At 41.5% G+C, this 21,687-nt stretch overlaps 1 protein-coding gene across 7 annotated transcripts in view; it reads left to right on the top strand.

Annotated features, from left to right (window-relative positions):
• The first annotated feature begins 9,382 nt into the window (after nt 1-9,382).
• LOC145351894 (uncharacterized) overlaps nt 9,383-21,687 on the top strand; it is a 51,443-nt gene continuing 39,138 nt past the window's right edge. For 2 of the 7 annotated variants that reach the window (XM_080201662.1, XM_080201657.1), the window contains exons 1-3: nt 9,383-9,456; nt 12,779-12,847; nt 14,644-14,736. The gene's annotated coding sequence lies outside the window, so the exon portion shown is untranslated. The remainder of the gene's footprint in view (nt 9,457-12,778; nt 12,848-14,643; nt 14,737-21,687) is intronic. The other 5 variants (XM_080201661.1, XM_080201660.1, XM_080201663.1 and 2 more) reach the window with 3 other exon arrangements.

The following is a 21,687-nucleotide window of genomic DNA, read 5'->3' as shown; positions in this document are numbered from 1 at the left end:
ACTGGTGGAGTTGTAATTAGCCAGGTTGGATATGTCCTGCTTTTTGCGTACAGGACGTAACTGGACAAATTTTCATATTGCTGGTGTTGCAGCTGTATTGGAACAATTTGGCTAGTGGCACAGCTAATTCTGGAGCAGGAGACTGTTGCTGGAATGTTGTCAGGGCCCATTGCCCTTGCAGTTTCCAGTGTCTTCAGCCATTTTTTGAATTGGCATGAATTGAATTGGCATCTGTGATGCTAGACACTTCAGGAGGAACCATGGAATCAAAGTGCAGAAGAGGCCCATCAAGTTGGCACCACACATAAGTACCTGACCTCCCACCTAATCCCATGTACCATAGCCTTCAACATTGACATTCCAAGTGCTCGTCACCACCCTCTGGGTAAAAAGGTTTTTCCTCACATTCCCTAAACCTCCTGCCCCCCACCTTGAACCTTTGTCCCTTCAGGGCAGACCCATCAACTGAGGGAAACAGCTGCTCCTTATCCACTCTGCCCATGCCCCTTGTAATCTTGTACAGGTTGCTCCTCGGTCTTCTCTGTTCCAGCAAAAACAACCCAAACCTATACAACTTCTGTTTATAACTTAAATGTTCCATCCCAGACAACATCCTGGTGAATCTCCTCTGCCTTCTCCAGTGCAATAACATCCTTTTGACAATGTGGTAACCACAACTGCGCACACAATTCAAGCTGTGGCCTCACCAAAGTGCTATAGAACTCCAACATGACTTCCCTGCTTTTGTAATCTGTGCCTCGATTGATAAAGGCAAGTGTACCATATGCCTTCTTCACTATCTTTCTAACATGCCCTTCCACCTTCCGAGATCTATGGACAAAAACACCAAGGTCCCTTTGTCCCACAGAACCTCCCTAACGTCATGCCGTTCACTGAATACTTCATTGTGACATTACTCCCTCAAAGTGTATCACTTCAAACTTCTCATCCTGTCCATATCATCTTCAAGCTCAAGACACTTGATTTCACTGTTAACCACCCAACCAATCTTTGTATTATCTGCAAACTTACTAATCCTACCACCACCACCCACCCCCCCCACCCAAAAATAGTCATCTTTGTCATTTATATAAATGATGAATAATAGAGAACCCAGCACAGATCTCTGTGGTATGCCACTGGACACTGGCTTCCAATCACTAAATAAGCCTCTTCCATCATTAGAACTTAGCCAATTTTGAATCCATGTTCTCAAATTACCCTGTATCCCACATGCATTTACCTTCTTTATTAGTCTCCCACATGTGGCTTTATCAAAGACTGCTGGAATCCATCCAAACTACATCAACTGCATTACCCACATCCACACCTGGTCACCTCAAATTTTAACCCACTCACCACTTCTGGATGAAAATGGTTGCAAATGCTTCAGCCTTATATTTTTGCACTGATGTCCTGGGCTCCCCTTGATTGAGGATGAGATATTTGTGGAACCACTGCCGTCTCCAGTGAGTTGATTAATTGTGACCACTGTTCACAGCTGGATATGTAAGGACTACAGAATTTATATATAATTGCTTGGTTATGGAATTGTTTAGCTCTATCTGTTGCATGCTGTTTCTGTTGTTTGACATGCAGGTAGTCCTGTGTTGTAGCTTCACCAGGTTGACACCTCATTTTTAGGTATGCATGTTGCTGCCCCTAGCATACCTTCCTGCACTCTTCATTGAACCAGAATTGACTATTTGACTTGATAGTAATGATAGAATTGAGGATATGCTAAACCACAAGCTGACAGATTTTGATTTTTACAATTCTGCTGCTTCTGCATCTGCAGTACCTCATGGATGCCCAGTTTTGATTTGCTAGATCTGTCCCATTTAGCATGGTAGTAGTGCCACACACGATGGAGTGAAGACAGAATTTGGTCTCCGTCAGGACTATGCAGTGGTCACTCCTACCAGTACGGTCATGGACAAATGCAGTTGTGACAGGTCGAATGGTGGGGATAAGATCAAAGGGCCGGAGGGTTTTTAGATGGTAATCGGCAGAAGTTTTTTCCCAGACCTGATGCCATAATATTTCATGCTAATGATAGCAGATAGAAGCTGTTCTTGAGCCTGTTGGTATGTGCTTTCAGACTTTTCTATCTTTTTCTCAACAGAAGATGATGGAAGAGTGTATCTGGGGTGCATGGGGTCCTTGATCATGCTGGCTGCTTTTCCAAGGCAGCAGGAAGTGTAAATGGATGAGAGGCTGGTTTGCCTGATGGACTGGGCTACACTCACGATCCTTTGTAGTCCTTTGGTCAGAGCAGGAGCCATAGCAAACTGTGATACATCTGGAATGGATGCTTTCTATGGTGCATCTGTAAAAATTGGTAGGAGTCATTATGGACATGCTGAATTTCTTTAATCTTAGAAAATAGACATGTTGGTGAGTTTCTTAACTGAGATGTAATTTGTGAGAATCACTGGTGCTGTCTTCCTGCTCCTGCACTATTATTTCTGGAGTCCTTGAAGGATCTATCCGTCACCCCTTTTTAGTTTTCACTTACATGTTGCCTTTTGGGGACATCATTTGAAAACAACATCAGTTTCCATTTTATACTAAAAACACTCAGCTCAAGCTCATCATCACCTCTCTTAACCCCTCTTTGATTTCTGTATTGCCAGACTGTTTGCTTGATGTCCTGTATGGGATGAGCAGAAATTTTCTCTAACAATATTATGAAGAGAGAAGCCATTGTCTTTGATCCTCCCCAGAAACTCTGTTTGTTTGTTGTCATCTCCATCTCTTTCTGGCAACTGTCTGAAGCTGAACCGGAGTATCTGCTACCTTAATCTCATATTTGGTTTTATGATGATTTTTGACCATATTTATGCCATCACCAAGACCACCTATTTCCACCTCTATTCAACTCCACTCCTGCCTTAAGTCGTATGCTGCCGAGACTCTCCCCCGTGTCTTTGTTCACTCAATTTGACTATTCCAATACACTGCTGTTTGGCTTTCCACTTTTCATAAACTTAAGCTCATCCAAAATTCTCCTGCCTGAATCCTGACTTGCACCAATCCTGTTCATCACTCACCCCTGTGCATAGCAACCTACATTGGCTGCCAGTCTGAATGCCACGATTGTAAGATTATCATCCTCCTTCTCAAATTCTTTAATTATCTCACATCTGCCTATCTCTGTAAATTCTGCCAACCCTACAACCTTCCAAGATATCTGTGCTCCTTTAATTTTGGCCTCTTGCACACCTTATTTTTACATAATTACTATTGGTGACAATGTTTCCAACTACCTAGATCTTAAACTCTGGAATTCCTTTTTGAAACCTTTCCAACTGTAGACTAGTAATCCGAGGGGATTTGTGTCTAGAATGAGACTCTGAATGGTGTCCTTGGCTGTTGCTCTTTAAACTTTATTCCTTTCACTGAGTTAACAAAGCCAATGTGCAGAGTGGACAGGACAAGATTTTAACCTGCTACAAAAATGAAATCAAATTCAAATCAATTCATGGTCCCCACAGATGAGATGTACTAGATCTAAGATGATAAGAGCAGGCAATATACCTGATCTTGTGCCTGATCCTACACTTGATTTTATGGGCAACATTGTGGCACAGTGGTTAGCACTGCTGCCTCACAGCGCCAGAGACCTAGATTCGATTCCTGGCTTTGGTCACTGTCCATACAGAGTCTGCACATTCTCCCTGTGTCTGCAAGGATTTCCTTGGTTTCCTCCTTCAGTCCAAAAGACTTGTCAGTTAGGTGCATTGGCCACGCTGATTTCTCCCTCCATGTATCTGAACAGGCAGCAGAGTGTGGCGACTTTCATAGAATTGTAGAGCGCAGAAAGGCTTAGTAGCCCTGATTGTTATGATATGCTGAGTGCTCATCCAGATAATTTTTAAAGGGTGTGAGACAACCCACCTCTACCACTGTCCCCAGCAGCGTATTCCAGATCGTCACTACCCTCTGGTTAAGAAAGATTTTCCTCACATCCCCCCCCCCCCCCCAACTCCCTTCTCCCAAAATCTCCTGCCCCTCACATTGAACCTATGACCCCTTGTGATGACCCTTCAACTAAAGCTCCTTACCCTTATAATCTTGTACACTTCGATCAGGTTAGCCCTCAGTCTTCTGTGCTCCAGTGAAAACAACCCAAACCTATCCAACCTCTCTTCCTAACTTAAATGTTCTATCCCAGGCAACATCCTGGTAAATCTCCTCTGCATCCCCTCCAATGCAATCACATGCTTCCAACAGTGGCACACAGAACTGTACATAGCTGTGGCCTTATCAAAGTGCTGTCTAACTCCAACATGACTTTTCTGCTTTTGTAATTTATGCCTCAATTGATAAAGGCAGGTGTCCATTATGCCTTTTTCACCACCCTGCTAATAAGCCTTTTGGTTTCAGAGATCTGTGGACAAAGATGCCAAGGTCGCTTTTTCCACAGAACTTCGTAGCGTCCTACCATTCATTGAGGATTTTTTTTGTCAAATTGCACCTTCCAAATCACTTCACACTTTTCAGGGTTAAATTCCATCTGCCACTTATCTGCCCATTTGACCATCTACATCTTTTGTAGCCCAAGCCACACCACCTTACTGTTAACCAACAGTTCAATTTTTGTGCCATCTGCAAACTTACTAATTCTACCCCCACATAATTGTCAATATAATTTATATAAATGACAAATAATGGGGGGCCCAAGACACATCCCTGTGGTACATTGTTGGTTGCTGACTTCCAGTCACTAAAGCAGCCTTCTGTCGTCATCCTCTGTCTCCTACAACTGAGCCAATTTTGAATCCACTTTATCAAATTATCCTATATCCCATGTGCATGTGCCTTCTTTATAAGTCTCCCATGTGAGACCTTGTCAAAAGTTTTGTTGAAATCAATATAAACTACATTGACTGCATTACCTTGTCTATATACCTGGTCACTGCCTCAAAAATTCAATCAAATTTGAGAGTCATGACCTCCCTCTGAAGCTTTGTCTCTCCAAGCAGAGATTGATGCTCTCCTTCAGAAGTTTCTCCAATAGTTTCCCTACCACTGACCTCAGACTCACTGGTCTGCAGTTCCCTGGTTTATCTCTACAGTCCATCTGAAATAGCAAAACCACATTAGTTCTCTGGTTGTCTGGCACCTCTCCTGTGATGTGGAGGTGCCGGCTTTGGACTGGGATAAACTCAATAAGAAATCTCACAACACCAGGTTAAAGTCCAATAGGTTTACCACTAGCCACTAGCTTTCGGAGTGTTGCCCCTTCATCAGGTGAGTGGAAGTTCTATTCACAAACAGGGCATATAAAGACAAACTCAATTTCCAAGATAATGGTTGGAATGTGAGTCTTTACTGGTAATCAAGTCTTAAAGGACACAGATGAATGAACACCGCTCAACAATCACCAGGCAAGAGTGTTCTTTTTCTGTTAGGGAACACTTCAGCGGTCATGGCATTTGGTCTCTGATCTTCGGGTAAACATTTTCCAAGGCGGCCTTCATGACACACGACAATGCAGAGTCAGTCGCTGAGCAGAGACTGATAGCCAAGTTCCACACACATGAGGATGGCCTCAACCAGGATCTTGGGTTCATGCCACAATATCTGTAACCCTCACTAACTGTCCTGTCTGGAGACAATGTACATCTCTTTAACCTGTGCTTAACCCTCTCTCCACTCACATTGTACCTTTAAGACTTGAATACCTGTAAAGACTCACTTTCCCATCATTATCTTGTAAATTGAGTTTGTGTCTTTGTATGTCCTGTTTGTGAGTAGAACTCCTATCACCTGATGGAGTAGTGCTCTGAAAGCTAGTGGCTTATGCTACCAAATAAACTTGTTGGACTTTAACCTGGTGTTGTGAGACTTTTATTGTTTACCCCGGTCCAATGCTAGCATCTCCACATCATACCTCCCCTGTGGCCAGAGATGAATTGAAAATTTGGGTCAGAGCCCTTGCAATTTCTTCCCTTGTCTCCCATAGCAGCTTAGGGCATAATCCATCTGAACCTGGATATTTATCCACTTTTAAGCTGCCAATACCTTGTCCTTCCCTATGTCAATTTGCTGAAGAATCTCACAGTCCCTCTCCCTGAATGCTGTATCATCGTCCTCATTCTCTTGGGTAAAGACAGATGTGAAATATTCATTCAACACTCTACCGATGTCCTCTGGCTGCATCCACAGACTGCCTCCTGAGTTCCCTAATGGGCTGTACTCTTTCCCTGGTTATCCTCTTCCTGTTGATATACTTACAGAATATCTTGGGATTTTCCCTACTTTTACCAGCCAGAGCTTTCTCATAACACTTTTTCGCTTTCCTAATTGCTTTCTTAAGCTCCACCCTGCACTTTCTATACCTTACTAATGCCCCCACTGATTTGCTCCCCTTGTACTTTTTAAAAAAGCCTTTTTATTTTCCTTTTCCTTATATCCTGAATGTCTCTGGTGATCCATGATTCTCTGGGCTTGTTATTCCTACCTGTCACCCTAGGGGGAACATGCTGGGCTTGCACGCTCCCCGTTTCCTTTTTGAATGCCGCCCACTGCTCTTCTGTAGATTTTCCCATAAGTAGTTGTTCTCAGTTTACCTTAGCCAGATCGTACCATGTTGTGATCGCCATCCCCCACCACCACCTCAACTACCTGACTGGCTTCATTCCCCAGAATCAGGTCAGGCACAGCTCCCTCCCTTGCTGGATTGTCCACATATTGATTTAAAAAGTTCTCCTGTACACATTTAAGAAATGTATTCCATTCAAGCCCTTAACACTATGTATAATCCCAGTTAATATTGGGAAAGTTGAAATCATCTCATACAGTAACCCTATTTATTATTTTTATACACATCTACAAAATGAGCACACATTTGCTCCTCAATATCCCTCTGACTATCTGGGGGTCTATAATAAACACCTAAAAATGTGGCTGTCCTTTTTTTTATTCCTAACCTCTACCCATAAAGTTTCATTTGATGCCCCCTCCCATACATCATCTCTCGTTACTTAGTAACTGATTTCTTAACAAATAATGCAATGTCTCCTCCACTTTTACCACCTCACCTGAAGATTCTAATCCTGGAATGTTGTCAATTGTGTCCTTCCTTCAACTGTGTCCTTGTGATAGCTACTATATCACACTTCCACATATCAATCATTGCCCTCAACTCATCTATTTTACCTGCAATACTGCTGGCATTAAAATAGGGGCCATCCAGCCCAGCCTTACTCCCTTGAAACTGCACTCCCTCTGACTTTTTTTTGCTGTATTATTCTGCGAACAGTCTGTGTCCCCTTCCCCTGCCAAATTACTTTAGTTCCTTCCAACAGCACTAGCAAAACGTCTCACAAGGATGTTATTCCTGTTCTGATTGAAACGTAAACAGTCCTGCCTTCCTCAGAAATGGTCCCAGTGATCCAGGAATCTAAAACCCTCCCTTCTACACCAATTGTTAAACCATGCATTCATCTGCACTAACCTCCTGTTTTTGTGCTTGCTAGCACACAGCACTGGGTGTAATCCTGAGGTTATAACCTGAGAGATTTTGCCTTTTAGTCTATTGCCTAACACTCTGTATTCTTGATGCATGACCTCATCTCTCTGTCTATCTATGTCATTGGTAGCAAAACATACCATGACCTCTGCCTTTATCATCCCCTTCAGAATGCCCTGCAGCCATTCAATGACATCCCAGACCCTAGCACCAGGGAGGCAGCGTACCATCTTGGAGTCACATTGGCCACAGTGGTGCTTATCTATACCCCTGACTATTGAATCCCCTTTTACTATTGCCCTGCCGCTCTCTCGCTCTCCTCTCCACCCTGCCCCGCCCCATACAGACAGGCAACTTGTGGTGCCAGAAGCTTGGTTCTGTCTGCATTCCCTAAAGGAACCAGCGTCCTCATCAGCCTCTAAAATAGAATACCAATTTGCAGGCGAGACTCCAAGGGACTCCTGAACTACCCGTCTACATCTCTTGGACTATCTGGTGGTCACCCATTCTGTTCCTTAAGTCCTTTCAGTTGCGGTATGAACACCTCCCTTTGCTTTGACAAAGGGTCAGCTGGACGCGACAATAGCTCTTTCCTCTCTTTACAGATGTTGCCAGACTTGCTGAGATTTTCCAGCTTTTTCTCTTTTGGTTTCAGATTCCAGCATCTGCAGTAATTTGCTTTTATCCAGTGTTCTAAATACTCTGACTCATGGGTGCGCGACAGTGTCCCTAGCTGTGGTTTCAGCTCTGAAACTTGAGTTTCCAGGAGCTGTAGCTGGACACATTCTTGCATACATTCTGGCCCTGGGCACTCGATGTCTGGTTTCCCATATGGAGCAAGAAGAGCAAACCACAGTAACTTCATTGCAGTGTTAGTGTAAACCTACTCTTGATACTAATAAACTAAAAATCATCCCACTTATTGTCTTATCAACAAATTGGGAAGGATGGGTGGGGTGATGCACCAACTCTGTCACAGAAAAAATTCTTAATTGAAGGGATCACAGCAGGCCTCAGTGAAACCTTTGAGGCTATAGCAGTCAGAAAATAGGAGATCTAGGAGAGGGGCTCAGGATTCTCAATTAACAGTTCTGCTGTACGATGGAAGGGACTGCAATGAGGTGAACGCTGAAGAATGGAAGAGAACAAAATAAGCTATTTGTAAAAGTACTGTCGTGTAGTGAACGGTGGGGACCTGAATTAGATTAAGTGTGATGGAGGAGGCAGATTCAATCGTGGCTTTCAAACAGGAATTGGATGCAGAAGTGTTACGTGAAAAAAGACAGGAGATTAGAACTAGATCTTCACAATTACTTTGGAAGAGGGCTGGGGAAGAGGTGGCTGAAAGGCCTGCTTCTGAGTCATAGCACCAGTTAAGAAATGTTAGACATTGTTATGCAGACTTCTGGGGAGCCTTACATGAGGGGAACTGTATTCTTTTCACGAAATGTAACGACTTTGTCCTTCGGTGCAAAAAAAATTGCAATTCAATTGTCTACATTTGGCTTTAGCAATATGAAATATGGTCTTAGCAATATTAAACAATTAGATATTACCAAAAGTTTATTTCTAGATAGTATGATTCAAATGTGATTTTAAGCAGCAAGATGTCTTGCAGCAAATGCAGCATCCACAATGCTACGTTATTTTAGAAGTGGATGAGACATTTTTTTCCTGAGATGTTTGTCAGCGGAATGTGCTATGGTCTGCAGCCTATCTCTCACTGTGGGCTCTGAGCAGCAGCACAAAGCACTGCCGCCCCTCACGCGCCTCGCCCTCTGGAATGTTGACGTGGGGAGGGGGGGGGGGAAGGGGCGGACGAGTTGCCGGAGCTCGGCCCCCATTGGCCGAGGAGCCCAGGGCATTGTGACGTGGTGGGCCGGACGATTTCTCCCCCCCCCCCCCCCCGCCGTGCGTTCCACAATCGCCGGATCCGCGCGCGCCGCAAACGGACAGCTGCCGGAGGGAGAGAGAGAGTGAGTGTGAGAGGGGAGGAGGAGGAGGGACGGAGGGAGGGGTGAGGCTGGCACCCTGGGGGCAACAATCAACCGGCTACCAGCCCGGGGGGGCTGGCGGGACAGCGCGCGGCTAGTCTAGGCCAGGCTGGGACAGGCTAACGGTCCTAGGGGCCGGGGAAGGTGGGGCCTCTCTCAGTTCCCCCCTCCCCCTTGCCTGCCGACTGGGCCCCGGGCTCTCGGCTGTAGGGGCGGAGCCGCTCCCCGGGCCGGGGGTGGTCGAAGCTGTCGCCGACTCTCCCGATGTTGGGGGGGGGGGGGGGGGGGTTGGCGGAGAAGAGTTCGAGGCGGCGCCGTCGGTCACTCACTCACTGCGATGACAGACAGCCTCAGCTAGCCACCCACCCACGCCCCTTCCCAACAACAAGAACTTTCCATCAGTTCCCGAGACAACTCTGAGTGCGGCGTGGGAGAGAGATCCCGGGCTTTGTCCGGCCGCCAGCACCCTTTCTTCCCCCAATCAATCATCTCTCCCCCTCCCCATCATTTCTCTATCTCCATCATCTTTCTCTCTCTCCCCCCTCTCCTGCCACCTCTCTTTGCTCTTCATGCCCCCTTCTCCCCAGTCCTCCTATGCTGCCACTCCCCAACCTCCCGGTGGCATGGTAGCACAGTGGTTGGTACTGCTGCTTCATAGCTCCAGGGACCTGGGTTCGATTACTCGCTTGGGTCATTGTCTGTGTGGAGTGTGCACATTTTCCTCGTCTCTGCATGGGTTTCCTCTGGTTGCTCCTGTTTCCTCCCATAGCCCAAAGATGTGCAGGTTAGGTTGATGGGCCATGCTAAAATTGCCCCTTAGTGTCCTGAGATGTGTAGGTTAGAGAGATTAGTGGGCAAATGTATAGGGATATGGGGGTAGGGCCTGGGTGGGATTATGGTCCGTGCAGATTCAATGGGCCGAATGGTCTCTTTCTGTACTGTAGGGTTTCTATGATCTTTTCTGTGATCTATGATCTCCCCTGGCTTCCTTCCCCTCATTGCCATCCCCCTTCCTATGCAGTCGCTGGTTTGCCTCAGCCCTGTTGGCAGTGCCCATTTCCTCTCCACCTTGGCTGTGCCCATTGTTCCTGGTCCTGCAGTCCCATCAGCAGCACCCATTGCCTCTCTCAGTCACCTCTGTGGTGTCTATTCTCCTCTGCAGCCACCTTCTCCAGTGCCCATTCCTTCTTTCCCCTAGCCTCCTTCAGCAAATGCAAGCCTGCTTGGATTTTGCTTCTATGTTTCATCAGCAGTTGAAGTTTTTTTAAATAGATTTTTCACTGGAATTTCTCAATATTTTCCTGTCAGAATTTGCAAGGAAGGAAGAACTACATAGTTTCCCTATACTTACCTGCTTTGTAAGTTCTGAGCACAACAAAGTTTCTAAAACCAGCAGCAACATCTATCGCAAACCAGTTTGGCATCCCAAGCAGTTGGAAACAGTTCGCAAATGTCCAAGTCTCATTCATATCTAGATAACCTTTCTAGAAAGATGCACTGCAATTTCATTGCTTTGGCCTAAAACCGCAATTGCAGAAAACCTGAGAGATTATTCTCCTGCAAATCAGTTTCAACAAACTTCTTCTTAATCACATAGCTTTATTATGCAATCTTCACCAGCCTAATGTCATCATCCACACTGTCCCTCTAACTACGTTCATTTTGTGCTGTACCATTGACAGAAATTGTTTCAGTCACTACACCCTTGCTCTTCTAAACTTCTCCCACTTCAGCTACTTTGCTCTCCAACTCCTTTCAAAGATTTTTTAAATCTGTTTTTGTTTCCTGTATCCACTTAATCGTTCCCCTCTCCAGCTTGATGGCAATCAGTCACTTTTAGGTATCTTTCTGTGAGAAAATATATAAGTGCAAATTATTGGAAGTGATCTGAACAGACAATCCAAAGATCAAAGTTCTGGTCAGTAGCAGAAATATGAATTTTCACAATATGCCATATTACATCTCATGATAGCTGATTCCAAATCTGTGGAACTTAGTGCTGCAAATAGCGTTTTTTGCTTGAATAAGTTTGAGCTTAGTGATGAGATTGAAGTGTTTAATCTGATCACACTTCTCTATTTCTTGTATGTAGGTGCATTCCTAGCCATGCTTTCCTTAAGATTTTTTATCAAGAGTCTCCCAAAAGTTATATATGTTATCCAATGAAATATGAAAGCCATAGGTTTTGTTCAAAGGCCATGATGACCTCAGAATGGCACTTAGAACTACTACCATTGACTAGCATTTGTGTGTTAGAAAATTGTCCAGTTCTTCTAAAAGGTCTTTTTTGGGAGCAGTGATGAAAATTCTTGATGCTGTTTTTGATACTCAATTCTTTTAACTTTTTAACATTTTGCCCAAAATGCAGTGTTTTTCTTTTGCTTTACATGTCAAAATAACTGCTTTAATGCTATTTTGCAAAAATCCAGAAATGATATTGGTTTATAGTGGATATCAGGAGCGGAATCATATTTAAAAACCTATATATCATGAATTTTTTAAATTTTATTAAAAACTGTTAATTTGAAGGATAGCATGGAGTTATACTGATCCTAGTGTGACATGGTATTGAATGGAAGATATTTGATCTTGAATTGATAGGATCATTGCATTGCTATTGTGATATTATCTCCAGCAGCTTCATAATTGAGCTATTCATAATTATATTTGAAGTTGAAGAAATCTTGAGGCAGCATGAGTGGCACAATTCAGGACATGAACTTGAGGCATGAAGTGAGCTTTCAATAATCTTCCGTGCCCCATCCCCAGATTCAGTGTTTCATTTAACCTATTTTTGCAACTGTTTTTTAAATAAAGTCAAATTGACATTTTCCAATGCTTTTAAATTAAATGTTACTGTGGCACTGATGGTGGGCATGCCTGATGATGCAAAGAAAGGATCTGATCCAAAAAGGCAAGCAAATGTATTTGCCAAGGAGCAGGTGAGCACCTGTCAGCGATCTTTGGATATGTGAGGAGGCAATAATGATTGAACATTTTGTGTGTCTGGTGCTTCACTACTGTTTAAAACTGGAATCTATATGAACATCCTGTTGTAGTACCAGAAACACTTCATTTTTCTCTACAGATGACCTGTACTTGGTCTTTTATGCACAAAATGAATGGGCCACTTCAATTTCAATATTTTAAGCCAGTAAAATTAGATTTTAGTACATTCCTTTCTAAATTTAAAAATTTTACATTTTTGATATTAGGAATTTTGTCAAACTATTGACATATTAAAACTTATTTCTTGTGTGCAATGTATATTCTTTATGTATATTTTTGTGTACTTTCAATTCAGGAGAAAGAATTACGCTTGTGTGACTTCAAGTTTCTGCCTCAGCAAGCAAGTGTGTACTTCTTAGGTACGGTAAGTTAAGCTCAACAAAACTTACACTTAGTGTGAAGCCAGTACTTGATGTATAGAGTTTGGGCAGTTTTTTTTGTTATTTTCTTCTTTACGTAAGCCATACTTGTATTTAACGTAATGTCTTGTACTAATTGTTAAGTTATCATCTGGTTCAAGAATTTTTTTGATCAAAATGTTGTGCCAGCCTCTCACCAATATCAATATATGATAGTAAAACAAACCCACAAATATTAGAGCATTTATAGAGATTTCAAACAGCTTTTAATTTTATATAGTTAGATTTATTGAATATCATTTCTTCTTTTCCTTGTTCACTTGCCTGCACTTAGATGTCCTGATATGATCTTATACTGGCATCATCAAACTTTTTAGTCATGTCCTTCTAATGATTAACACTTGTTTATACGTGTTTGTCACCACTGTTTGAGTTTTTCAAGCTTGTTCTCCTAGGTAGCACTTAAGTTGACAAATCTCAGGACTATCATCCACTCTCAAATTTATTACTTTTAATGTAGATTTATCAATTGTAATTTGGCCATATGTAAACTTCTCAAAGGACACAAACTAGTTTAATCTCTCAAAATCTCATTTGAAAATTTTAAGTACATTTTCCCCCCTCAACCTTTCATTACTCCATGATAAAATATAAAACCTACAACATAACTGGTACGCAAAAATAAGTGAAATTCATCTTCATTTGCCTATAAGTTGTCAAACACACTCTTCCACCATCCTATTTCTTGGCTGACATTCTGTGAAAAATGCATGTTAACACTGTATTTGCCAACTGTGAGTGCATTGAAGGCTGGGTGCAGCCACGTACAGGATGCATTGGGGCAGATTCTTCTCAGACCTATTCCTATCAGTGCTGAAAGCATACAGACCATCTTTCAACACCCCTCTGCCCCCATAAAAGTCCTCAATCCAAAATCCCAATCCCATTATTTGACCCCCTTTTCAATCCCATTAGACCCTGCAATCCCTCTGAATCCCATCCTGGTTGTATACCCACTCACTGCCACATAACTGTTCTGCAACCCCAATAAGTCTTGGCTTCAATGCCTGAACCCCTGGTATCCTCTTGGAAGCCCCCATTCTTTAGCACTGATAGACTCTGGAATGCCATTTCACAAGGTCCCTATCACTTGTGCCAAACACAAGGAATTTCCCAATAAAACACATAGTGTTACTAAACACATGCCCTGCTCCAAAAGCACTGCCATTCTGAACCTCTGTACCCTACTAATAGTATAAGAAATAGGAACAGGATTGCTCTTTGAGCCTGCTGCACTATTCAGTACAATTATGGTTGATTTTCTGCCTCAATTTCACTTTCCCATGTATTTCCTTGATTCTGTGATAGATAGATTTTTGGTCCATCTCAGATTTAAATATATGCAATAATGGAGCATCCACACCCTTCTTGACAGTAAGAATTTCAAAGGTGCATAATTCTTTGAAGAAATTACTCATCTCAATCCTAAATGACTGATGCCTCATCCTGAGACTGTGCCCCCAAGTTCCAGATACAAAGGGAAACCATCTCTCTGTAAATACTATTAAGCCCTTTCAGAATTTTGTATGTTTCATGATGTGGAGATGCCGGCGTTGGAGTGGAGGGGGGTTTGGGGGAGGGGGAACAGTCAGAAGTCTCACAACACCACGTTAAAATCCTGATGAAGGAGCAGTGCTCCAAAAGCATGTGATCCAAATAAATCTGTTGGACTTTAACCTGGTGTTGTTAGACTCTTATTGTATGTTTCAATTAGATCACCCCTCATTCTTCTTAACTCCAGAGAGATTGGCACAGTTTACTCAGCTTCTCAGTATAGGAAAGCCCTCTCATCCCAGGGACCAATCCAGTGAACCTTTGCTGTACTGCTTCCAGTGTAAGTATATTTTCCTTAAATATGGAAACCGAAACTGTGCACAGTATTCAAGCTGTGGTTTTGCCTATAAAATGGTGACAAGGATTTTGTTCTTATATTACAATCCCTTTGAAATAAGGATGAAAGTACCATTTGCCTTCCTAATTGCTTGCTGTCTATGCATGCTTATGTTTCTTGTACATGTACAACTATTCCTCTTTGAAGGTCAACATTTCAAAGTTCCATGCTTTTTTAAAAAACACTCATATTCTTACTATCAAGTAAATAACCTCACACTTGCCCGCTTACGTTCTACCTATTACTTTGCTGCCCACCCTCTTAATCTATCACTATCTCCGCAACTTTTGTGTCCTTCTCATAGCTTACATTCCCACCTAACTTTGTATCATCAGAAAATTTAGATACATTACTCTGTCTTTTTGTCAAAGTCATTAATATAGATTGTCAATAGCTGAAGCCTCAACACTGATCCTTTCGGCATTCTACTTGTTACAGCCCACCAACTTGAAAATGCACCATCTATCCCAAACTCTTTGCTTCTTGTGTTATGACATGTCAGGCTAATAGGTCCTTAGTTCCCTCTTTTCTCTCTCCCTTTTTTCTTGGATAGTAGTATTGTATTTGCTAATTTCTAATCCACTGGGACTTTCCTACAGTTGAGAGAGTTTGGAAAATTATAACCAGTGCATTCAATATCTCTGCAGCTACCTTTTTTATCTCTGCAGCTACCAGGATGTAGGCCATCAGATTCCGGGGATTTGTTGAATTTTCGTTCCTTAAGTTTCTTCAGATTTCTTTGTCTGCTTATATTAGCACCTTGATTACCTTTATTTCTGATCTGTAACTTGTGTCCGATTGTGATGAAGTATTTGTTCATTGCCTATGCTGTTTCTTCATTCCCCGTGACAAATGGGGAATGAAGATAGATTTTTCTGCCTCTCCGTCTAAGGGACCAACCTTTACTTTTGCTGTTCTCCTTTTTATATATTTGTAAAAGCTCTTGCAACCTATTGTTATTTTCATGCTGCTATTCTCTTTTAATGTTGCCACCTTTTGCTATTTCTAAAACACATTCAAGTTCTCAGGCTTACTACTATACTTTGCAACATTATAAACCTCTTCTTTTATCTCATTCTGTCCTTAACTTCCTTCATCAGCCTTGGATGGATGTTTCCAGCTGGGGTTTTGTTTCCAGTCTGCTATATGTTGTCTAGACATCTTTGTTTGTTGTGGAAGGATATTTTTTGAAAGTTGATAAAATCCATGGATAAATTAACCTATAGTAATCAAGCTGACTTTTTCATGGTTTTTTGGGGAAAATAGAAAAACGTGGGATTTAATTCCTCAAAATGTAGGTAAAAATTCTGGAACACTGTGGAACAAAAAAAAAGATGCATTCAGCTATTGTAAATCAATGGTACTAGTGATGCATTGTGTGTTATAAAACACCATATACTCATGTTTCATCATGGGTAACTTTAAAATGTCTCTCTTGTTCCAGATGGATATAGTATCAAAACATGACTGTGTAATTGCTTTAAAAAATTAACAAAAGTGAGAAAAGCCAATAATTTATGAATAACTTCAATCTATAGAAATTCCACTTAGCAATTAACCTGTAAATAATAGCTAAACTGTCAACATTTGTCATTGTTACTCTTCTGAAACTCTCTAGAGTCCATGCATGCAGTTAAATACAAAACTCCAGGTGTTGCAATCATTGATTCTGTAGGGTGCATTGTTTGAAATCCTTCCAGACTGCAATCAAGTAGAAGTCATGACTAATTGAAACCTGCCCCTTTGATGCTATTAGTTTTTGTTATTTTAAAACACTTGAGAAAAGTTACATCACTAAATGAACTCTAACTTAGATTTAACAATATACTAAGTTCATAATTATTGCTGCGCGTCATCAGCAAAATGAAAAAATAATTTTATATTTTCCCATGTGTATGTTTTATTCACTCATGGGATGTGGTTTGCTGGCTAAGCCAGCACTTATTGCCTTGAGAAATTGGTGTTGAGCTGCTTTCTTGAATCACTATAATACATATGGTGTGGATATACCCACAGTGCAGTTAGGGAGGGAATTGTAGGATGTTTACCCAGTGATGTTGAAAAAAAAGTGGTACGTTTCCAAATCAGGATGATGAGTGGCTTGGAGGGGAACTTGCAGGTGATGGGGGTTCCCATGTATCTGCTGCCCTTGTCCTAGTTGGTTGTAGTTGTAGATTTAGAAGATGCTGTCTAACAATCTTTGGTGAGTTCCTGCAGTGCATCTTGTAAACAGTACACACTGTGCATCAGTGATGGAGGGAGTGAATATTGAGTTGCAAATCTCTGAGCTGTCCTGGATGATATCAGGCTTCTTGAATATTGTTGGAGCTGCACTCATCCAGGCAAGTGGAGAATATTCCATCACACTCCTGACTTGTGCCTTATAGAAGGTAGACAGGTTTTGGGAATCAGGAAGTGAGTTACTCACTACAGGATTCCTATCCTCTGTCCTGCTGTTGTAGCCACAGTATTTATATGCCTAGGCCAATTCAGTTTTAATTTTAATTTAAACTGAGCATGTCATAGGAATGCTCAAATTACAGGATAATAGTGTTGTGCATTTGATAGCAGAATGCAACTAAAGGATACAATGGGATGGCTTGTGTTTGCCACTTGAATGATTAAATATGTTACTACAGCTAGAAAACATTCATTTTGGTGGGGGAAAAGGAGCACAAAAGAGAATAAAATGTTGACTTGTATCACTTGCTTAACACCATGTCTCAAGATCTAAATAAAGAATTAAGGAATCTATTTTTATTTAGCACTTTTCACAACCTCAGGATATCCAAAAGTATTTATTTGGGAAAGAAAAATTGATTGGCAGCGTAGCCACTTGTAATAACCTAAAAAATAGGAACAGGAGTGGGGCTTACAACCCATTGAGAATACTCCACCATTCAGTGTAATCATGACTGATCTTGGGCCTCAATTCCATTTTCTTCCCTGTACCCTATATCCCTTAATTCCTGAGAGACCAAACATTTGTCTTTGCCAGCTCAAAATTATTCAACAATGGAACGTGATAACCTGTGAAATAAAGAATTTGGAAGTTTCATAACCCTTTGAGTGAACTAATTTCTCCACATCTCAGTCCAAAATGATTGACTTGTTATACTGAGACTGTGAGTCTCTGTTTTAGATTCCCTGACCAATGGAAACATCAGCATCCACCCGATTAAACCGCTTCTGAATTATGTAGGTTTCAATGAGATCACCTCTCATTCCTCTAAACTATAGAGAATATAAACCCAATTTAATCCCACCATAGGAAAACTTCCTCGTCCCAGGAATTGATTTAATGAACTTTTGCTATCCCACCTCCAATGCAAGTATATTTTTTATTTCTCTGTTCCTTGTAAAAGCACATCCAACTGTCTTTGAGCATGAACATTTACACATTAAAATATATTCTGTTTTCTATCCTCGTGACCAAAGTGAATAACTTTTCATTATTCACAATATCTATTAATGATTTGGATGAGGGAAGAAAATTAACATCTCAAAGTTTGCAGATGATGCCAACTTAGGTGGGAGGGTGAACTGTGACATGGACGCAGAGATCCTTCAGAATGATCCAGGCAGGTTGGGTGAGTGGGCAAATCTATGGCAGATGCAGTACAATTTGGATAAATATGAGGTTATTCACTTTGGAAGCAAAAACGAGAAGGTGGATTACTATCTAAATTACTGTAAATTGGGAGAGGGGAGCATGCAGCCAGACCTGGGTGTTCTTGTGCACCAGTCACTGAAGGAAGCATGCAGGTGTAGCAGGTGATAAAAAAGGCAAATGGCATGTTGGCCTTCATTGCGCAAGATTTAGGATACAGGAGCAGGGATGTGTTGTTGCAATTATTACAGGGCCTTGAGACCACACCTAGATATTGTATGCAGTTTTGGTATTCTTTTCTGAGGAAGGATGTCCTCGCTCTTGAGGGAGCGCAGCGAAGATTCACTCGGCTGATTCCGGGGCAGGCGGGACTGATTTTTAAGGAGAGAGTAACTTGGTTGGGATTGTTTTTGCTGGAGTTCAGGCAAATGAGGGGGGAATCTCACTGAGATTTATAAAATTCTAACAGGACAAGACTGGGTAGATGCAGGGAGGATATTCCTGATGGTGAGGGAGTCTAGAACCAGGAGTCAGAGTCTGAGGATTCAGGGTAGATCATTTAGGATGGAGGTGAAGAGACATTCCTTCAGCCAAAGAATGGTGAGTCTGTGGAATTCATTTCACAGATTAGATGAAGAGACTCTCTGTCTCTTCATCTAATTCATTAATATAGATTGTAAATAACTGAGGTCCAGGCACTGATCTTTGCGGCATACCTGCCAACCTGAAAAAGCTCATTTATGCTCACTCTGTTTTAAATCCGTGCTAATATATTATCCCAACTTCATGAGCCTTTATCTTACCTATTAACCTTTCATGTGGCACCTTGTCAAATGCCTTTTGGAAATACAGGTATACTACGTTATTGGTTCTCCTCTATCCACCCTCCTAGTTATATCCTCAAAAAGCTAATAAATGGTGATGTCTCAGATGCAGGAAAATGTAACAAATGAATACATAGTGAGATCCCACAATGAAATAAACAAACAGGTCACTGGTTTTAGATGTTGACTGAGGGTAAATGTCCCTATTTCCAACTGTGCCATTGGTTCTTTTCCAACTACCAGAGACTGTGCCAAGTGTTAACATCTTATCAAAAAGACAATACTGGAATGTCCATATATATTATGTGTTCAAGTCTCCATCATGCTGAGCTCTCAACCCTCTGACTGGAAGTATGAGTGCAAACACTGAGTCACCGCTAGCAGCTTAAAATGGTGGATTCTTTTTGCAGAGCTGCATGTGCCCTTGTGAGGGATGAAAGGATTGATCTATACCTGTTCTTGTTTGTGATCACACATAACTTAGAATTTTGATGCATAATTCCAGTACTGCTGCATCAATTAAGTTCTATTAAGACCTACTTTTGATAGAGTAGTAAAACTCATAAAAGAGTCATTTCTAAGCCCTACAAAATATTCACTTCTTAAACATTTTTTCCACCTACTCCAAGTGGCACATTGGAATTTAGAAAGGATTTTTGATCTTTATCTGCATTACTGTGATGAATGTCAGATATGACCAGCTTGTATCAGGGTAGTATCTAAAAAAACAATGTCCATGTCACAAGGACTTAAGCTTAGTACCTTTGTTATTATAATTGGCCTGGGCTGTTTTTTTCAAGAAAGTAGAAGCAGTGCAGTGGGAAATTGTGCTTTTAAAGGGGTGATCAAGTTTAGAGTTGTATGTTTTGACTCCAGTAAGTAGTGACTGAAACTGAGTGAAGCGGTGTATTTCAGTCTTGATCAGAATTAAATTCCTAATGCAAGCTGATGAAAATTATGGAAAATTAGCAAAAGATACTAGGAACAGAACAAAAATAAAGAGGGAAGATACTTAAACTCAGAGAGAAGACTAAGGTTTAAAGTAATCTGTTAAAATTATTTTCCTGTCTGCATTGCTTACTTAGCTCGTAATAATTTTTGCACCTTGTGTCTAATATTTTTATGTCACGTTTCTGCTATGAATTTGTATGCCAAATGAATATGCCTGTGCTGGTTTGCTGTTCCGCACAATCAGGGTCATTAGGTTCTCACCATTTGCGCAATGTTTTCTAAATATTATTTCATAGTACATTTTTCTTCAGTAACACAAATCTCTTAATGTCAAGAGCACAGGTTTACCCAAAATAATTTTTTTTTAAATTAGCAACAATACACTTTTAATTTAACCATTGTTTTGTTTTGCCTTGTGTTTCTTGTGCCTTCATAAAAATATTTTCACCCAGTGCAATAATGACATGAACTTAATTTGGTGAGCAGGTGCTAATTTGCCTCTTGGTGCCACTCTACCATTCAGTTAGATTGCAGCTGATCTGAGCCTCAACTTTGTTTTTCTTCCTTTGCTCCATATCACTTGACACTCTTATCTAAGAAAAATCTATCTATATCTGTTTGAAATATCTAACTATCCTAAGATTTGCCAGGGTAGTGGTGGGAGAAAAGGTTCCAAATTTCTGCTACCCTAGATGGTGGAAATGTGAAGAGGACATGATTACCTAACAGTAATGGGGAACAGCTGAATGGAAAGTGCTAGAAGCACTACCTCTTCCTCTTTGATCTTTCTCTTGAGGTCCCCAACATCACGGATGCCTATCTACAACTAATTCAGTTAACTCCATGTTTTGTCAAGAAATGGCTGAACACACTGGTATGCAAATATAGTGGACCCTGACAACATCTTCATTGTAGCATTGTGCTCCAGAACTACCAGTGCCCTGGATCACACCATTATAGCGACAAGACTGTGATTATCCAGCATGAGCAAAATTGCCCGGGTGTGACCTATCCATAAAAAAAAGACAAATCCATTCCAACCAATTATTGCTCCATCAGCCCACACTTAAGCTTCAGCAAAATGATCGATGATGTCATCAACAGTGTCATAAAGTAGCATTTAATCAACAGTAACCTGCTTGCCAATGCTCAGGGCCACTTGGCTTCTGATGTCATCGTAGCCTTGGTTCAAATATGGACAAAGGAATTGAATTCCAAAGGTGAACGGAAGAGTGACTGCCCTTGGCATCGAGGCAGCATTTGACTGTGGCATCAAAGAATCTGCGCAAAATTGAAATCCATGGGAATTAGGGGAAACTGTTAGAATCACCTATCACAAAGAACATAGTTGTGTTTTTGGAAGCCAGTCATGACAGCCCAGAATATTGCTGCCCCAGACCATTGCATCACGAGGGCTTCAGGATAGTGTCCAAGGCACATTGATCTTCCAACTGCTTCATCAAAGACTTCCCCCCATAAAGTCAGAAGAGGGCATATTCAATTACACAA

This window comes from Carcharhinus amblyrhynchos, chromosome 13, assembly GCF_965287045.1.
Source record: "Carcharhinus amblyrhynchos chromosome 13, sCarAmb.v2.hapA, whole genome shotgun sequence".
In the NCBI taxonomy this organism is placed as follows: domain Eukaryota; kingdom Metazoa; phylum Chordata; class Chondrichthyes; order Carcharhiniformes; family Carcharhinidae; genus Carcharhinus; species Carcharhinus amblyrhynchos.
Note: the sequence above shows the minus strand (reverse complement) of the source record. Positions and strands in the feature narration are given on the sequence as shown.